Below are 19,348 nucleotides of genomic sequence, written 5' to 3'. Positions count from 1 at the left end.
ATTCTTGATTAGTACGGGTGTCGGGGGTTACGGAGAGAAGGCAGGAGAATGGGGTTGGGAGGGAAAGATAGGTTAGCCACAATAGAATGGCGGAGTAGACTTGGTGGGCCAAATGGCCTAATTCGGCTCAAATCACATTAATTTATTAACACAGTTGAATCGATAATGTTTTATTATTTATGTTTTTTGTGTCATTCCTAACTGTTACTATGTCATGTTGTCACTTGTGAGCAGATCACAAAGACAAATTCCTTGTATGTGAATACTTGGCCAATAAACTTATTCATTCATTCATTATTTATTCATTCATTCATTTAATGCCTAGGTGATCTAAAGTCACCTGTTCCTCCTAAGTAACCTTTGTCATATCTGGAATTATGACATTCTAAATAAATCTATTTACTTTGTAATTAAATAATTCAAATGAATTTACTACTAACATGGTGAATCATGTAGGAAATGATATTAATTGAGGAAGGATGTGGAGAGGGTCCAGAGGAGGTTTACAAGAATGATCCCAGGAATGAGTAGGTTAAAATATGATGAGAATTTGACAGCACTGGGCTTATACTCACTGGAGTTTAGAAGAATGAGGGAGACCTCATTGAAACATACAGAATAATGAAAGTCTTGGATGGAGTGGGTGTGGAGATAATGTTTCCACTAGTGGGAGAGTCTAGGACTAGAGGTCATAGCCTCAGAATTAAAGGATGTTCTTTTAGGAAGGAGATGATGAGGAATTTATTTAGTCAGGGGGTGATGAATTTGTGGAATTCTTCGGCACAGAAGGCTGTTGAGGCAAAGTCAGTGGATATATTTAAGGCAGAGATAGATCGATTCTTGATTAGTACGGATGTCAGAGGTTATGGGGAGAAGGCAGGAGAATATGGTTAGGAGGGAGAGATAGATCAGCCATGATTAAATGGCGGAGTAGACTTGATGGGCCGAATAGCCTAATTCTGCTCCTTTCACATGATTTTATAATTTTAATTACATAATTTCAATATGAGAGATATGGATCAAGTCCTCGCTTCTGGTGCACATCCATTTTAACATCTGAATGCTCCCAGTGACAAATGTGCCCATAGTTTTTTGTGTTCATTGTTTGGCCAGATTACCCAACCTAAGGCTAGAATTAATCCTGCGCCAGGACAAATGCATTAAATCAGTTCACCAGGGGAAAGGGTGTAACATTCATTTATTGTCAGTAACACTAACCCCTCTCACAGGAGCCATTGGAGAGGGGGAGAGAGAGAGACTCTAGATGTCAGCTGCTCTACATCAATGAGACAAGGCGCAAGCTTGGCGATCACTTCGCCGAACACCTCCGCTCGGTTCGCAATAACCAACCTGATCTCCTGGTGGCTCAGCACTTCAACTTCCCCTCCCATTCCGAATCCGACCTTTCTGTCCTGGGCCTCCTCCATGACCAGAGTGAGGCCCACCGTAAATTGGGGGAGCAGCACCTCATATTTCGCTTGGGCAGTTTGCACCCCAAAGGTATGAACATTGACTTCACTAATTTCAGGTAGTCCCTACTTTCTCCTCCCCTTCTCAGCTCCCCCTCAGCCCACTGGCTCCACCTCTTCCTTTCTTCTTCCCGCCCCACCCACCATCCCTCACATTAGTCTGAAGAAGGGTTTCAACACGAAAAGTTGCCTATTTCCTTCGCTCCATAGATGCTGCCTCACCCGCTGAGTTTCTCCAGCATTTTTGTCTACCTGTTGCTGAAGGTACTCTTCAGGTTGACCAGTGTGTCATGTATTGTCCAGCGTGTGTGTGCGCCTGGGGAAGTGAGTGGGTGTCAGGAATATCTGTGCTGGCGAGGATTGAAAATGGGGCATTGGAGGATACAAGATCTTTGGTCTGTGTGTCAACTGATGGAATGTTGACGGTGAGGCATCGAGGGTTCATTAATCAATAGTCCAAATGGGGAGGGGGAGTATTTTGTTGAGTGGTGTGGGTGTCAGACAAATGGAGTTAATCAATGAGTCAGAGTCTGAATTGTGGAGTCTGTTGGGGGCCAGCGGGTGGACAGTGTGCTTTTTCTGTTCAAATGATGGTGCATGCTCAGAGGACGAAGATACATTTTTCAGGAGAACACCAAGCTCACATCGATCCAGTAACATTTTGCAATTTGGTTTTAGATAAAATTTAGTCAACTAATGTGGAGGAACATCACATTGCCCAAAATAATATTTTGCCCTGTGTGTGTTTATATTGCTGATAATTGAAGAGAGGGAAGAGTTTCCTGCACTACGTCATTTGCCCAATATGTACAACCAGTGGATTTGGATATCCACGTCATATAAATATGGAAACCTCCCTCCATTGTACAGGTCCCCAGCTGGCATGACACCAAGTTACTGGTTCGTGGCCTTTTTGATCATATCCATTTTAACTACAATTTTTATTTATCTTTCATTAGTACTGCCAGTTCTTAGAAAATAGTCCTTCTATAACATTTTAAATCTACTCCTACGTAGCTCTGGCATCAAGTCAAAAGTGAAGAGAATCACTCATTTTACAATATTATAACCAACATTTTGCTTCAAGCCTATTTATAGAAATACCGTGAGTAATTTATCATAAGGTGACAGCGCTGGTCTTTCTGTTCACATTTTCCACTCCAGGTTTGCCAGCAATGTAAACCTTTTTGCAAATGCTATATTATTTTCTTAAAATTTGGATTGAAATTTGATTTGATAAAATTACTTTGCGCAGTGTTCTGGGCTTGGTTAGTTGGACTGTTTCATTCATTGTACTCATCATAAGCCTTTTTGTTGGTTCATGTAAATATTCATGCTATTTATCCTCTTTGGTTTAGTTTAGAGATACAGAGCAGAAACAGGCCCTTCGGCCCACTGAATCCACACCAACCAGCGATCCCCGCACAATAGCACTATCCTGCACACACTAAGGGCAATTTTACATTTATACCAAGACAATTAAACTACAAACCTGTATGTCTTTGGAGTGTGGGAGGGAACCGATCTCAGAGAAAACCCACACAGGTCACGTACAAACGAACAAACTCCATATGGACAAGCACCCATAGCCAGGATCGAACCCAGGTCTCTGGCACTCTAAGGCAGTAGTTCTACTGCTACGCCACCGTGACGCCCAGTGGCTTCTCATAATGACTCTTATAAAATAATCTACTCCTTTTATACTTCATTGCATTGGAGTGTCATCCATTATAGGCACCGTTCTTAGTTGTTTGTCAAACACTGTAGGTTTAAACACGCTGCAAAGGTGTTCTGCCCAAATATTTGGGTTGAAATTCCAATATAGTATTGAAGGTATGCTGCATTGTCAGAAGTCCTTCTGTCAGAAGAAATATGAAGCTGACAATTTCTATTCTTTCAGGTAGATCCAAAACTGCAAGGCAGTGTGTAAGAAGAGAACAGGGAAACCATGAAGGGTGGAACAGTGGTGCAGCAGTCGAGCTGCTGCCTTACAGCTCCAGAGACCCGTGTTCGACTCCGATTACAGATGCTGTCTGTACAGAGTTTGCACGTTCTCCCTGTGAACGCATGGTCTCCAGGTGCTCTGGTTTCCACCACACTCCAAAGATGTAGAGGTTTATAGGTTAATTGTCTTCAGTAAAATTGTAAATTGTCCCTAGTGGTGTAGGATAGTGCCACTGTACGGGAGTGATCGCTGGTCTGCGCGGACTCGGTAGACCGAAGGGTCTGTTTCCATGCTGTATCTTTAAAGTAGAGTCTAAAGTCTAAAATCTCTGGTAACCTTGATGATATTTAACACACAATCAACATCACCTTTTTTTGTTTTTTGTTTGTTCTTTTGCCTGTATTAGTTAATTTTTGGTTTTATTATGTTGTGTATGTGTGTGGGTGGGGTGGGGTGGGGGGGAGAAATGGGTTTTTGGTCTCTACCTTCGGGGGAAAGCAACTTCTCTTGTCGTATCCCCTGTGTCCATCTCCATCTGTGCTGAGGCCTAATAGCAGAGCTGGCGGCCTCGGAGCTGGGGCAGCGTTCCAGCGGCAGCGGCGATCTGACCTCGGAGCTGTGGCGTTGCAGCGGCAGCGGTGACCTGACCTCGGAGCTGTGGCGTACCGACGGCAGCGGCGACCCGACCTCGGAGGATCGGCCACAGGCCCGGTGAACGACATCAGCTGCGGGACTGACTTACTTACCATCACCCGGCAGAGTCACAACATCGGAAGCCTGGATCGCCTCGGCGCAGAGGGAGAACAAGGAGGGAAGAGACAAGGACTTTAAGATTTTTGCCTTCCATCACAGTGAGGAAGTGCCTGGTGAACTCACTGTGGTAGATGTTAAATTTGTGTTTATTGTGTGTTTTTGTTATTTTTATTATATGTATGACTGCAAGGCAACGAAATTTCGTTCAGACCGAAAGGTCTGAATGACAATAAAGGCTACTTTGACTTTGACTTTGACTAAACTAAATCTATTTTATGGGAATTTGCGATGTGCATGTTATTTGTCACATTTTTTGCATTATGGTATTAACTATACCAGTACTTCTTCCACCATAAACACTTAGAAATTGGATCGCAGAGAACTCATTTTTCCCAACTGTGTGATTCAAAATCAATTTTTACTCAAAATGAATCACTTTAATCATCGGTACACAAAATTGCTGGAGGAACTCAGCGGGTGCAGCAGCATCTATGGAGCGAAGGAAATAGGCGACGTTTCGGGCCGAAACCCTTCTTCAGACTGATAGGGGGTGGGGAAAGAAAGAAGGACAAAGGGAGGAGGAGGAGGAGCCCGAGGGCGGGCGGATGGGAGGAGACAGCTAGAGGGTGAAGGAAGGGGAGGGGGGGAGGGGACAGCACGGGCTAGCCAAATTGGGAGAATTCAATGTTGATGCCAAGGGGACGCAAGGACCCCAGACGGAATATGAGGTGCTGTTCCTCCAATTTCCGCTGTTGCTCACTCTGGCAATGGAGGAGACCCAGGACAGAGAGGTCGGATTGGGAATGGGAGGGGGAGTTGAAGTGCTGAGCCACCGGGAGGTCAGGTAGGTTATTGCGGACTGAGCGGAGGTGTTCGGCGAAACGGTCGCCCAACCTACGCTTGGTCTCACCGATGTAAATCAGCTGACATCTAGAGCAGCGGATGCAGTAGATGAGGTTGGAGGAGATACAGGTGAACCTTTGTCGCACCTGGAACGACTGCTTGGGACCTTGAATGGAGTCGAGGGGGGAGGTGAAGGGACAGGTGTTGCATTTCTTGCGGTTGCAACGGAAAGTGCCCGGGGAGGGGGTGGTGCGGGAGGGAAGTGAAGAATTGACGAGGGAGTTGCGGAGGGAGCGGTCTTTGCGGAAGGCAGACATGGGGGGAGATGGGAAGATGTGGCGAGTGGTGGGGTCACGTTGGAGGTGGCGGAAATGGCGGAGGATTATGTGTTGTATTTGCCGGCTGGTGGGGTGAAAGGTGAGGACCAGAGGGACTCTGCCCTTGTTGCGTGTGCGGGGATGGGGAGAGAGAGCAGTGTTACGGGGTATGGATGAGACCCTGGTGTGAGCCTCATCTATGGTGGCGGAGGGGAATCCCCGTTCCCTGAAGAACGAGGACATTTCCGATGCCCTAGTATGAAATGTCTCATCCTGGGAACAGATGCGGCGTAGGCGGAGGAATTGGGAGTAGGGGATGGAGTCTTTACAGGGGGCAGGGTGGGAAGACGTGTAGTCCAGATAGCCATGTGAGTCAGTGGGTTTATAATGTATGTCGGTCAGGAGTCTGTCCCCTGCGATGGAGATGGTGAGGTCAAGGAATGGTAGGGAAGTGTCTGAAATCGTCCAGGTGTATTGGAGTGCCGGATGGAAGTTGGTGGTGAAGTGGATGAAGTCAGTCAGTTGTGTGTGGGTGCAGGAGGTGGCACCAAAGCAGTCGTCAATGTAGCGGAGGTAGAGGTCGGGGATGGGGCCCTGGTACGCATTGAACAAGGATTGTTCAACGTACCCGACAAAGAGGCAGGCGTAGCTGGGGCCCATGCGTGTGCCCATAGCTACGCCTTGTGTTTGGAGGAAATGGGAGGAGTCAAATGTAAAGTTATTGAGGGTGAGGACCAACTCCGCTAAGCGGAGGAGAGTGTCAGTGGCTGGGTATAGGTTGCTCCTCTGGTCGAGGTCGTACAGTTGGAGGGCAGGGGGGATCACAGAAGGTGTGCAATTGGAGAGGAGGTTGTGAAACTGTCTCCGGAGAGAGGAGGAGAACTTCTTCAAAGTAGGCATACCTTGAAGAGATATCGCAGTGGAGTACACGTCTTCCCACCCTGCCCCCTGTAAAGACTCCATCCCCTACTCCCAATTCCTCCGCCTACGCCGCATCTGTTCCCAGGATGAGACATTTCATACTAGGGCATCGGAAATGTCCTCGTTCTTCAGGGAACGGGGATTCCCCTCCGCCACCATAGATGAGGCTCACACCAGGGTCTCATCCATACCCCGTAACACTGCTCTCTCTCCCCATCCCCGCACACGCAACAAGGGCAGAGTCCCTCTGGTCCTCACCTTTCACCCCACCAGCCGGCAAATACAACACATAATCCTCCGCCATTTCCGCCACCTCCAACGTGACCCCACCACTCGCCACATCTTCCCATCTCCCCCCATGTCTGCCTTCCGCAAAGACCGCTCCCTCCGCAACTCCCTCGTCAATTCTTCACTTCCCTCCCGCACCACCCCCTCCCCGGGCACTTTCCGTTGCAACCGCAAGAAATGCAACACCTGTCCCTTCACCTCCCCCCTCGACTCCATTCAAGGTCCCAAGCAGTCGTTCCAGGTGCGACAAAGGTTCACCTGTATCTCCTCCAACCTCATCTACTGCATCCGCTGCTCTAGATGTCAGCTGATTTACATCGGTGAGACCAAGCGTAGGTTGGGCGACCGTTTCGCCGAACACCTCCGCTCAGTCCGCAATAACCTACCTGACCTCCCGGTGGCTCAGCACTTCAACTCCCCCTCCCATTCCCAATCCGACCTCTCTGTCCTGGGTCTCCTCCATTGCCAGAGTGAGCAACAGCGGAAATTGGAGGAACAGCACCTCATATTCCGTCTGGGGTCCTTGCGTCCCCTTGGCATCAACATTGAATTCTCCCAATTTGGCTAGCCCGTGCTGTCCCCTCCCCCCCTCCCCTTCCTTCACCCTCTAGCTGTCTCCTCCCATCCGCCCGCCCTCGGGCTCCTCCTCCTCCTCCCTTTGTCCTTCTTTCTTTCCCCACCCCCTATCAGTCTGAAGAAGGGTTTCGGCCCGAAACGTCGCCTATTTCCTTCGCTCCATAGATGCTGCTGCACCCGCTGAGTTCCTCCAGCAATTTTGTGTACCTTCGATATTCCAGCATCTGCAGTTCCCTTTTGAACACTTTAATCATCAGTTGGATGTGAAATCATAACCTTTGCTTTTCCAGTCAGGGCTACTGTGCCTGATGCCTCAAGCCTACACAATATCAGAGCATGCAAATAAGTCCCATCATCATCAGCATAACTTAAACATGCCCAAATTCAAATTTCCATGCCGAAAAAATGACAGTCACAGAAAAACAAGACATCCGCTGTTATATGGCATTTACGAGTTTACCATTTCAACCAATGCTTTCATTCCAGTCTGATAGACTAGTATTCCAATAGTCAAAATATTGAAAAAGTCTTTTCTATCTTGTTCCGTCATTGTTTGCAGCTTTTTTAAATTTTATGCACCTCAGCATATTGCGCTGCAAATTTTGCTTCGCTGATCATCCAGTGATATTGGGTCACAGCTGCTTTGCTGATCCTAGTGAAGGTCATCAGACCTTAAACGTATCTCTCCACATGGCAGCCTTTTAGCGGCTGATGAATGGCTGCCATGTGGAGGGGTACATTCGAGCTTGATGACCTTCTCTATGATCGGCGCGACAGTTGCAAGCTTTGCAAGCAGTTTCCATCAGGAAATGCATATCTTCACACTCAACATTGAGATTGAAAATACAATAGCTCACTTTCAAAAACATTGCTGGAGCTGTGAGAAGCAGAAGACCGCAATAACTGGAAATCTGAAATAAACGAGAATGCTGGAAATACTCAACGTCTCAGAAAGAAATAAGAAACCAGTTAATGTTACAGGAGGTAGACAAAAATGCTGGAGAAACTCAGCGGGTGAGGCAGCATCTATGGAGCGAAGGAATAGGTGACGTTTCGTGTCAAGACCCTTCTTCAGACTGATGTGGGGGGTGAGGGCGGGAAGAATAAAGGAAGAGGCGGAGACAGTAGGCTATGGGAGAGCTGGGAAGGGGAGGTGAAGGAGGGAGAATGTTACAGGAGGGAGAATGTTACAGGAGGATGACTTCCAATTGAACTGGCCTGTTTTGACACAAAGAAAGCCAAAACCTATCATTTAGTTTAGTTTTGAGGTACAGCGCAGAAACTGGCCCTACGGCCTACCGGGTTCACACCAACCAGCGATCTCCGCAAATTAACTGTCCTACACACACTGGAGACAATTTACACTTAGCCAATTAACCTACAAACCGAAGATCTCGGAGAAAACCCACACACTTCACAGGGAGAGTGTAGAAACTCTGTACAGACAGCACCCGTAGTCGGGACCAAACCCGGGTCTCCGGCATTGCAAGTGATGTAAGGCAGCAACTCTACCGCTGCTCCACCATGGCCTTCTGGACAGGATTGTCCTAGGATTGCTGAGCTCTGCTTTTTATTAGAATAATATGGTCCAGTGCCCTAAAAATGTGTATTGAAGAGTTAAATATGTCATCCTGTGCATTCCTGATCAGAAACTGTGTGGGGCCCAAGGATGACTCACACCGAGAAGCACCTGGTCAAATCTCCACAGTGATGCAAAACAACATGAAACTGGTCATTACTATGTTTTATTGTGAATAACATTGATTTTCAATTGTGTAATAAAGCATTGCTACGCAATTGACTTTCCTGGAAGGTTTGTCTTATCTGATTAATTACTAGATCAATCACTTGTTTTATTCCACAGTCTAATTTGGGTCCCAGTTTGTTGTGTTAAATTACGACAGCTTTCACCTTGCATTCAGCAAATACAGAAAATGCATGGCCCAGTATATTCGAATCAAAAAACTAACAAACCATATAATTAAATAATAATGTATATGGCACTCTGGCTCTGCAGTAAACAGTGCCTCAGAAACCACATCCCAGTAAAGAATCTGAAGTGTTAACAAGGAAATATTGGCATGAAGGATTTGTGAAAAGAGGAAAGCAAAACTCTTATGCTGTGTTCCAGCTTTCAAGCATAATTTAATTTCTTCAGCAGTATTGCAGTTGCAAGCGTTTTGTAAGTTTCTATTTCAAGCATTTCATTAACATAATACAGCAATAATGGCTTTGGTACACATTTTAGATAAACCAGTGATGTCTGAAAATATAATTTGCATTGCTTCATTAAAATGTAGTCACATTTTACATTGTATTTCTGTCAGACATTAAAATAATTAATTAAACATATTCTTTACTTAAGACTGTCCGTGTTAATAAAATCTGGTTAGAATGTAATGTTTGAGTTTGCATTATTAGTTATCATCTACATTGATGTTCTTATGCTGCTTTACACCTGGATTGTGATATGTGGATGTAATATTAAAAGTCCTCAATTGGCCATGGTGCTTTATCTTCTTAAAGTTATTCTCAGCAAACAAATGCTCAAGAGGTTAAACCAAGCGTAATGAGAATTATGAAAGTGAATTAAAATTCCCAGATTTCAAAATGGATACCAGGCACATTCTGTGGTGCAAAAAAAAATATCAGATGGGCACGTACATTTACAAAGTCCAGCCCGAGATAGGAAGAGAGTTTCTGTTTATTTTTCTTTTGAAAAACATAATTTGATAAATTAGTTTTAGCTACATCAGTGATCAACTGTATTGCATGATCCTTAGTTTTTGCAATATTGTTCATATTACTATGCAGTATTAGTTCATGCAATATTGTTCATATTAGTATGCAGTATTAGTTCATGCAATATTGCACGATCCTTTGTATTTATCCTCATTTTGTCAAATGTCAAATGCTTCATTTCTGTCAAGTTGCTGTTTGGCTGCTCCAACGGAATTTGATTACATAAATAGAAACACACATTTGAAGTACTACAGTCATCAATTTCAGATAAGTGCACCAACCCTCTCCCACTCAGTGCAATCAACAGCAGCAAATAATTCCCAAAGGTATATGAGTAGTTATTTCACAATTAGTTTTTTATGTACCCTGATATAATTTCTTTTTTTATTATCATGGTTGCACAAGACTGCAAATGTTTTTATTTGCAGCAAAAAAAACAAACTGCTGGAGGAACTCAGCAGGTCGATCAGCATCTTTGGAGGGAAAGGCATTGCCATTATTTCCGGTCAAGACCCTGCATCAAGGTTGAGAGTGGAGAGGGAAGGCGGACAGTGTAAAGAGGAGAAGGGAAGGCTTGGACAATAGATAATAGGTGCAGGAGTAGGCCATTCGGTCCTTCAAGCCAGCATCGCCATTCACTGTGATCATGGCTGAGATCATAGCTGGGATGAACAGAGATGAGGGATGATGGGCAAAATGGAACCAGATGTGGGAGGGAGAGGAGTGAAATTGAGGGACAGGTGGAAGCAAGCAAGGGACAATGGACCTTCCAGTGGGTGCTGTCTGCATCTCTGCACTTAATAAACTCTTCTCAGCTCTTAACTCTCAGCCTGGTAGCTCCTTTATTGTTTGAGGTGTTGGTGGTCTTAGTAGTGCCAAAGAATCCACACGTAGAAACATAGAAACATAGCAAATAGGTGCAGGAGTAGGCCAGTCGGCCCTTCGTGCCAGCACCGCCATTCAATATGATCATGCCTGATCATCCAAAATCAATATCCCATTCCCGTTTTCTCCCCATACCCTTGATTCCGTTAGCTCTAAGAGCTATATCTAACTCTCTAGCTCTAACATCACCTTCAATTAACTTGTTCCTCAGAAGGCCCACCAGAAAAATAAAAACCACTCGCCCTAGTCACTCCCTCTTCTCCCATCAGGTAAGGTGCACAGAAGTTTGAAAATGCATACCTCCAGATTCAGGAACAGTTTCTACCCAGCTGTTATTGGGCAACTAAACCGTCCTCTCACCAACTGGTGAGCAGTCCTGACCTCCCATCTACCCCATTGGAGACAGGGCGGCACGGTAAAGCAGTGGTAGAGTTACTGCCTTACAGAACAAGAGTCCCAGGTTCGATCGTGACTATGGGTGCTGTCTGTATGGACTTTGTTCGTTCTCCGTGTTTGCATGGATTTTCCCCGGATTTTCTCAGGTTTCCTCCCACACTCCAAAGACGTACAGGTTTGTAGGGTAATTGGTATAGGTAAAAATTGCAAACTGTCCCTATTGTGTAGGATTATGCTGGTTACGCGGATCAGTGGTCGGCATCGACTCGGTCGACTGAAGGGCCTGTTTCCACACTGTATCTCTAAACTCAACATCACCTATCCATGTCCTCCAAAGATGCTGCCTGACCCATTGAGTTACTCCACCAATTTGTGTTCTACACCAACATCTGCAGGTCTTTGTGTCTATAGAATATGACATGTTGTCATTAAGGTCCAGGTGCTCTGCTTCCACACAAACAAACCTATCAGCCTAATTTAATTTTCCCTTAGTCCATTCTACCCATCCCCTTCCCTTGACCTGGTTCCATCTGCCCAACATCGACTCCCTATCCAGTTCCACCTTTAACGCGCGGCATGATGGCACAACGGTAGTGTTGCTGCCTTAGAGTGCCAGAGACCCGGGTTCAATCCTGACCATGGATGCTGCCTGTATGGAGTTTGTATGTTCACCACGTGTGAGTTTTCGCTGAGTGCTCATGGTTTCTTCACACACTCCAAAGACGTACTGGTTGTAGGTTAATTAGCACATTAACACTATCCTACACACACTAATTAACAATTTACATTTATAACAAGCCAATTCACCTATAAACCAATATGCCTTTGGAGTGTGGGAGGAAACCGGAGCATCGGAGAAAACCAAAGCAGGTCATGGGGAGAACGTACAAACTCCGTACAGATAGCTCCCGTGGTCAGGTTCAAACCCTGGTCTCTGGTGCTGTAAGGCAGTAACTCTACCACAGCACCACCGTGCCGCCCACCGTACCTAGTTCTTTCAGTGCTCTGTTTTATTCTGTATTCCATCGTATGCAGTCTCATTTTTCTTCATGATGGACAATGTTAGGTGGTGGTGGCACCAGCAGTATTCAGTACCTGTCACAGCACGAGTGACAGGAACATCTTTGTGGACCCTTGCTCTGACTATGATTAAGTGTGGCAGATGCCATTGCTTGGTTCCAGATAAGTCACCACACTTCTCTGTCTTACAAAACAGACTGTTGGTTATGACAAGACTGTGCCATGCATTTCATCAGAGAAGTCCATTAAAGTTAGCTTTCCCTCCTCATTGCCAATCACACCTTTCTAAATAAAAATTGTGTCCTTTCCAACTCTGTTATTGATGTCATCAAGGAGGATCATTTTGTCTTCTGTTAAGATTCAGGCCAGGAATTGCTCAAGATCAGGACAGGACTCCAAATGGGCCTCATTCCATAATTTGTTGGTTGGGACATATGTGCGGATTACGATAGTGTTTGTGTTTGATCATGCTGAACAAGTTGGAGGTCTGGGATAGGTCTCATTTGCCTGCATTTGGCCCTTAACCCTGTATCCATATATGTAGATGTCGAAATGTTTTTTAAAAGTCATAATTGTATCTGCTTCTACAGCTTTCTCTGGCAACTCGTCCCAGATACGGACTACCCTTTGTGTGAAAATGGTCCCCCAAGGGGATCCCTCGTAAACTCTCTCCTCTCACCTTAAGCCTGTAGCCAGGTTCTACAAGTTTTACAATACTATACCCTGGGAAAATGGCCGTGAGCGTTCACTTTATTTATGTCCCTCATGATTTTGTGCACCTTATAAAGGTCATTCCTCAGCCTGCAATGCAAATTCAAAGAAAAAGTCCCAGCCTATTCAACCTCTTCCTGAGTGGCTGGGAGGTCAAAGTAATGCCACTGTCCCACTTAGGAAACCTGAATGAAAACCACAGGAGACTTTGCGCCCCACCAAAGGTTTCCGTGCGGTTCCCGGAGGTTTTTGTCAGTCTTCCTAATGGTCGAAAGTGGTTTCCGCTTCTTCTATGTTCAGACTATTATTTCAAAAAATTCAAAACTGACCGATACTAAAAATATATTGCCGTCTTAAAAATCGGTAATTTTTTAGTCGAAGCTGGTTGCGATGCTAGTTGAAGGTGGTTGCCGGAGGTTGCAACCACCGGCAACCACCTACAATGTGACGGATCGTATGAACGGGACAAAACTAAGTCATTTATTTTACATATAATCTTGTTTCTTGGGATGGCTTTAATCTAATTTTATGTTGTGAAAATGTGATTTTGGGCCCCATACAAACCGGCAGCGTTTTTCCTGCCGATATGGGGTTCAAATTCACCGCAAATGCAACGTTCCAATCGATTGCGTTCCAAAAAAACCCACTCGCAAGATGATTTAAATGCTCTATTTTTTGGACAATCATGTCATAAGAGTATCTAAATCGTCTATATTTTGTGTTATTGTCTATCCATAGTCAATATTTATATACTAAATATCAGTTTTAGTCCCATGTATTGTGCAAAAAACTAATAATTTTAATTATATTGAGTGGATGTTTCTAGATTAATTTATGGGAATTAAACATTAAATTCCTTCCATCTGGCATATAAACTCATGACAGTGAGAAAATCATGTTATATTGTGAATTCGTGTGTGAATGGGATTAGTTTGTTATTTGGATACTTAGGCTATTTTTTTTTATAAATCCTTTTCTTAAGAAATGGAATCTACAGGACGTTCTTAATGGGAAAGTCGTGGGCAGAAAGGCATGTCATGCGTGGTTTGAAGAGCAAAAACTTGTAGTTTACAATGCCAAAATTAAAATGCTGAGGAAAAACAAGGTGGACAGAGTTGCTTATTGGTTACAATCTGAGGAGTATGATGATGCTACTGATTATGATATATAACCATATAACAATTACAGCACGGAAACAGGCCATCTCGGCCCTACAAGTCCGTGCCGAACAACTTTTTTCCCTTAGTCCCACCTGCCTGCACTCATACCATAACCCTCCATTCCCTTCTCATCCATATGCCTATCCAATTTATTTTTAAATGATACCAACGAACCTGCCGCCACCACTTCCACTGGAAGCTCATTCCACACCGCTACCACTCTCTGAGTAAAGAAGTTCCCCCTCATGTTACCCCTAAATTTATGTCCCTTAATTCTGAAGTCATGTCCTCTTGTTTGAATCTTCCCTCTTCTCAAAGGGAAAAGCTTGATCACATCAACTCTATCCCTCTCATCATTTTAAAGACCTCTATCAAGTCCCCCCTTAACCTTCTGCGCTCCAGAGAATAAAGACCTAACTTATTCAACCTATCTCTGTAACTTAGTTGTTGAAACCCAGGCAACATTCTAGTAAATCTCCTCTGTACTCTCTCTATTTTGTTGACATCCTTCCTATAATTGGGCGACCAAAATTGTACACCATACTCCAGATTTGGTCTCACCAATGCCTTGTACAATTTTAACATTACATCCCAGCTTCTATACTCAATGCTCTGATTTATAAAGGCTAGCATACCAAAAGCTTTCTTTACCACCCTATCTATATGAGATTCCACCTTCAAGGAACTATGCACGGTTATTCCCAGATCCCTCTGTTCAACTGTATTCTTCAATTCCCTACCATTTATCATGTACGTCCTATTTTGATTTGTCCTGCCAAGGTGTAACACCTCACATTTATCAGCATTAAACTCCATCTGCCATCTTTCAGCCCATTTTTCCAAGTGGCCTAAATCACTCTGTAGACTTTGGAAATCCTCTTCATTATCCACAACACCCCCTATCTTGGTATCATCTGCATACTTACTAATCCAATTTACCACCCCTTCATCCAGATCATTGATGTACATGACAAACAACAAAGGACCCAACACAGATCCCTGAGGCACCCCACTAGTCACCTGCCTCCAACCCGACAAACAGCCATCCACCATTACCCTCTGGCTTCTCCCATTCAGCCACTGCTGAATCCATCTTGCTATTCCTGCATTTATACCCAACAGTTTAACCTTCTTAACCAACCTTCCATGAGGAACCTTGTCAAAGGCCTTACTAAAGTCCATATAGACAACATCCACTGCTTTACCCTCGTCAATTTCCCTAGTAACCTCTTCAAAAAATTCAAGAAAATTAGTCAAACATGACCTTCCAGGCACAAATCCATGTTGACTGTTCCTAATCAGACCCTGTTTATCCAGATGCTTATATATATTATCTCTAAGTATCTTTTCCATTAATTTTCCCACCACTGAAGTCAAACTAACAGGTCTATAATTGCTAGGTTTACTCTTAGAACCCTTTTTAAGCAATGGAACAACATGCGCAGTACGCCAATCCTCGGGGACTATTCCCGTTTCTAATGACTTTTGAAATATTTCTGTCATAGCCCCGGCTATTTCTACACTAACTTCCCTTAATGTCCTAAGGAATATCCTGTCAGGACCTGGAGACTTATCCACTTTTATATTTTTCAAAAGTGTCAGTACTTCTTTTACTTTGAAACTCATAGTATCCATAACTACTCTACTCGTTTCCCTTACCTCACATAATTCAATATCCTTCTCCTTGGTGAATACCGAAGAAAATAAATTGTTCAATATCTCCCCCATCTCTTTTGGCTCTGCAGATAGCTGCCCACTCTGTTTCTCCAATGGACCAATTTTATCCCTCGTTATCCTTTTGCTATTAATATAGCTGTAGAAACCCTTTGGATTTACTTTCACCTTACTTGCCAAAGCAACCTCATATCTTCTTTTAGCTTTTCTAATTTCTTTCTTAAGATTCTTTTAACATTCCTTATACTCCTCCACAAGCACCTCATTTACTTCATGCTGCCTATAATTATTGTAGATCTCCCTCTTTTTACGAACAAGATGTCCAATTTCCCTTGAAAACCAGGGCTCTTTCCAATTTTTACTGTTTCCTTTCAACCGAACAGGTACATAAAGATTCTGCACTCTTAAAATGTCCCCTTTAAATGTCCACCATTTCTCTTCTACATATTTCCCATAAAACAAAAATGTCCCAGACCGCTCCTTTTAAATCATCTCGCATCTCATCAAAGTTAGCCTTTCTCCAATCAAAAATTTCAAACCTAGGTCCAGTTCTGACCTTCTCCATAATTATATTGAAACTAATGGTATTGTGATCACTGGACCCGAAGTGCTCCCCAACGCATACCTCCGCCACCTGTCCCGTCTCATTTCCCAACAGGAGGTCCAGCACTGCCCCTCCTCTGGTAGGTACCTCTATGTATTGCTGCAAAAAACTATCCTGCACACATTTTACGGACTCCAAACCATCCAGCCCATATACAGAATGTGTTTCCCAGTCTATGTGTGGAAAGTTGAAATCTCCCACAATCACTACCTTGTGCTTACTACTAATATCTGCTATCTCCTTACATATTTGCTCTTCCAATTCTCGTTCCCCATTTGGCGGTCTATAATACACCCCTATAAGTGTTGCTACACCTTTCCCACTTCTCAGTTCCACCCAAATAGCCTCCCTAGATGAGCCCTCCAATCTATCCTGCCAAAGCACTGCTGTAATATCTTCCCTGACTAGCAATGCAACACCTCCACCTCTTGCCCCTCCAATTCTATCACACCTGAAGCAACGAAATCCTGGAATATTTAGTTTCCAATCACAGCCCTCCTGCAACCATGTTTCACTGATCGCCACAACATCATACTTCCAGGTGTCTATACAGACTCTAAGCTCATCCACCTTTCTTACAATGCTCCTAGCATTAAAATATGCACATTTAAGAAACCCCCCGTCTCTTCTTCTCTGTTTATTTCCTTTTTTTTCTTTCCCCTCTTGTGTCCGAGTGCTTCCCTTTTCTGCTTCCTGCCTCCCATTCTGTCTACTAGCTTTCTCTATTTGAGTCCCTCGCCCCAACCATTCTAGTTTAAAGTCTCCCCAGTGACCTTTGCAAATTTCCCCGCCAGGATATTGGTCCCCCTCGGGTTCAAGTGCAACCCATCCTTTCTGTACAGGTCCCACCTTCCCCAAAAGAAGTCCCAATGATCCAGAAACTTGAATCCCTGCCCTCTGCACCAATCTTTCAGCCAGGCAATGCACCAGCTAGCAACTGATCTTCTCCATAAAGACTTGGTCTATTGCTAGAAATTGTAATTTATTTACCTATCTGTTACAAACTTACAGCATATAATACAACAACATTAAGGTTCTTATCTTGAGAATATCAAATTTTTGAATTTACAAGGCAGTCTGGGTGTTTATCACTATTTCCGTCACAATGGTCAATTTTGTAATTAACTACAATTAGGTAATTAATTAATTATATGCTTTAATTTCAAGTCATCCAAGTAAGATGTTTATATTTGGTTCAGAATGCTTCAATCTATAATAACTGAAAATTTCATTCGGTTCTCTTAATTAAAAAAAAAAGTTATGGCCTTTTGACCGCCCTCGATCACAGCTTTTGTGTTAAATCAATGGAAAATCAATAGGGAACAAGATGCTAATTTCCGAGTATGAAAACGGCCATAACCTTTTTAATACCGAAGATATGAAAGTGAATTAGGTGTCAAATTAAACTTATTTTTATGCTTTATCTGATGAGATAAATTGCAGACTTGATTTTTAAAATCTCAAAATTTTGTAACATTGCTAACCTACGTGCACCAATTTACTCCCACACTGGGCTGTGGGCCGAGGTACTTTATGGTTTAAGTTCATGACCCAAATCATGCAACTACCTGAATTTTTAACATATTGTGTAAAAATATGATATAAATCATACCTGAAACTCATCAAGAACAAAACCTGCACATATTTTTTAAATATGAGAAAAACCTCAAATTTTCCGAGTAGTAATTGTCCAATCAATGCACGTTTGACATTGCGTCGGACGCCAATTGACCAATCACGCGCTTTGTTTCATGCTGGCTAGGCAGCGAGCACTCTGGGATCATGGCTGCCTACTAATTACATCAAAACATTAGCAAGGTTTCGAAGGAATAAAGGCAATGCTAACCTTGCTGATAATTTTGTTTTACAATTAAATAAAAATGATAATTAAAAATTTAGAGCTAGGGTTAGGATTAGGATTAGGGTCAGTCGGTCAGTCAGTCAGAAGTCAATCAGTCAGTCGGTCGGTCAGTCATATATTTATATATGGTATAATAATATATGGTTTAAATAGACAACAGCCCCAATGGAGTAATATGAGCATTGAACACTAGATGGCGCTTACTTTTTCAATCTCATTTTCTAATTAGCTTAATTAATTAATGTGCACCTTTTGGCACTGATGAGTTATGACTTCCTTCTCAATTATTTTATCTAAATCTGTGCCAGATTTCAAGTAGATCCCAGAGTTGGGTCATGAAAGTCAAATTCTAGACACATGTTTGATGATCGGCCCACTGCCTACACTCCAAAACATACAGGTTTGTAGGTTAATTGGCTTTGGTAAAGATTGTAAATTGTCTCTCATGTGTAGGATAGTTCTAGTGTATGGGGATCGGCATGGACTCGATGGCCCAAAGGGCCAGTTTCCACACTGTATCTCTCAACTAAAACTCAACTAAGAAAGATTATTAGGAATGCTGAGATGCCACTCCAAATGTGCGACAGTGCCTTGATGGAGCATGAATCAATTTTCCTCTCACAGGGTGGAAGTATTTGTGTGATTTCACTAGGACCAGTAGAAGGTCTTGCACAAACCGAAACCTATCTAATGGGCAGTCACGGTGGCACAGCGTTAGAGTTGCTGCCTTACAGCAAAATGCAGTGCCAGAGACCCGAGTTTGATCCCGACTACGGGTGCTGTCTGGACGGAGTTTGTACATTCTCCCCGTGATCTGCGTGGGTTTTCTCCGAGAACTTCGGTTTCCTCCCACACTCCAAAGCCATACAGGTTTGTAGGTTAATTGGCTTGATAAAATGTTAAATTGTCCAAGTTGGCGATATGCAGAGTACTGCCTTGCCGACTACAAAATTTAGAAGGTTCAGAAGGTACCTCAGCAAATTAGCAAATTCAATATGATGCCTATACAGGAGAGAGATTAAACACTTCATTGAGTGGTGCCCGAAATACAACTTTTTGCTCAACATCAACAAAAAATATAGAACTAATCGTTGACCAGTTTTCATTGATGGATCAGTGGTGGAGAGAGTTAACAACCCCATATTCGTGATTGTTAATATCTCAGATAACTTGTTCCGGACCC

The sequence above is a fragment of the Amblyraja radiata genome, chromosome 4 (genome assembly GCF_010909765.2).
Source record: "Amblyraja radiata isolate CabotCenter1 chromosome 4, sAmbRad1.1.pri, whole genome shotgun sequence".
Lineage (NCBI taxonomy): Eukaryota > Metazoa > Chordata > Chondrichthyes > Rajiformes > Rajidae > Amblyraja > Amblyraja radiata.
Note: the sequence above shows the minus strand (reverse complement) of the source record.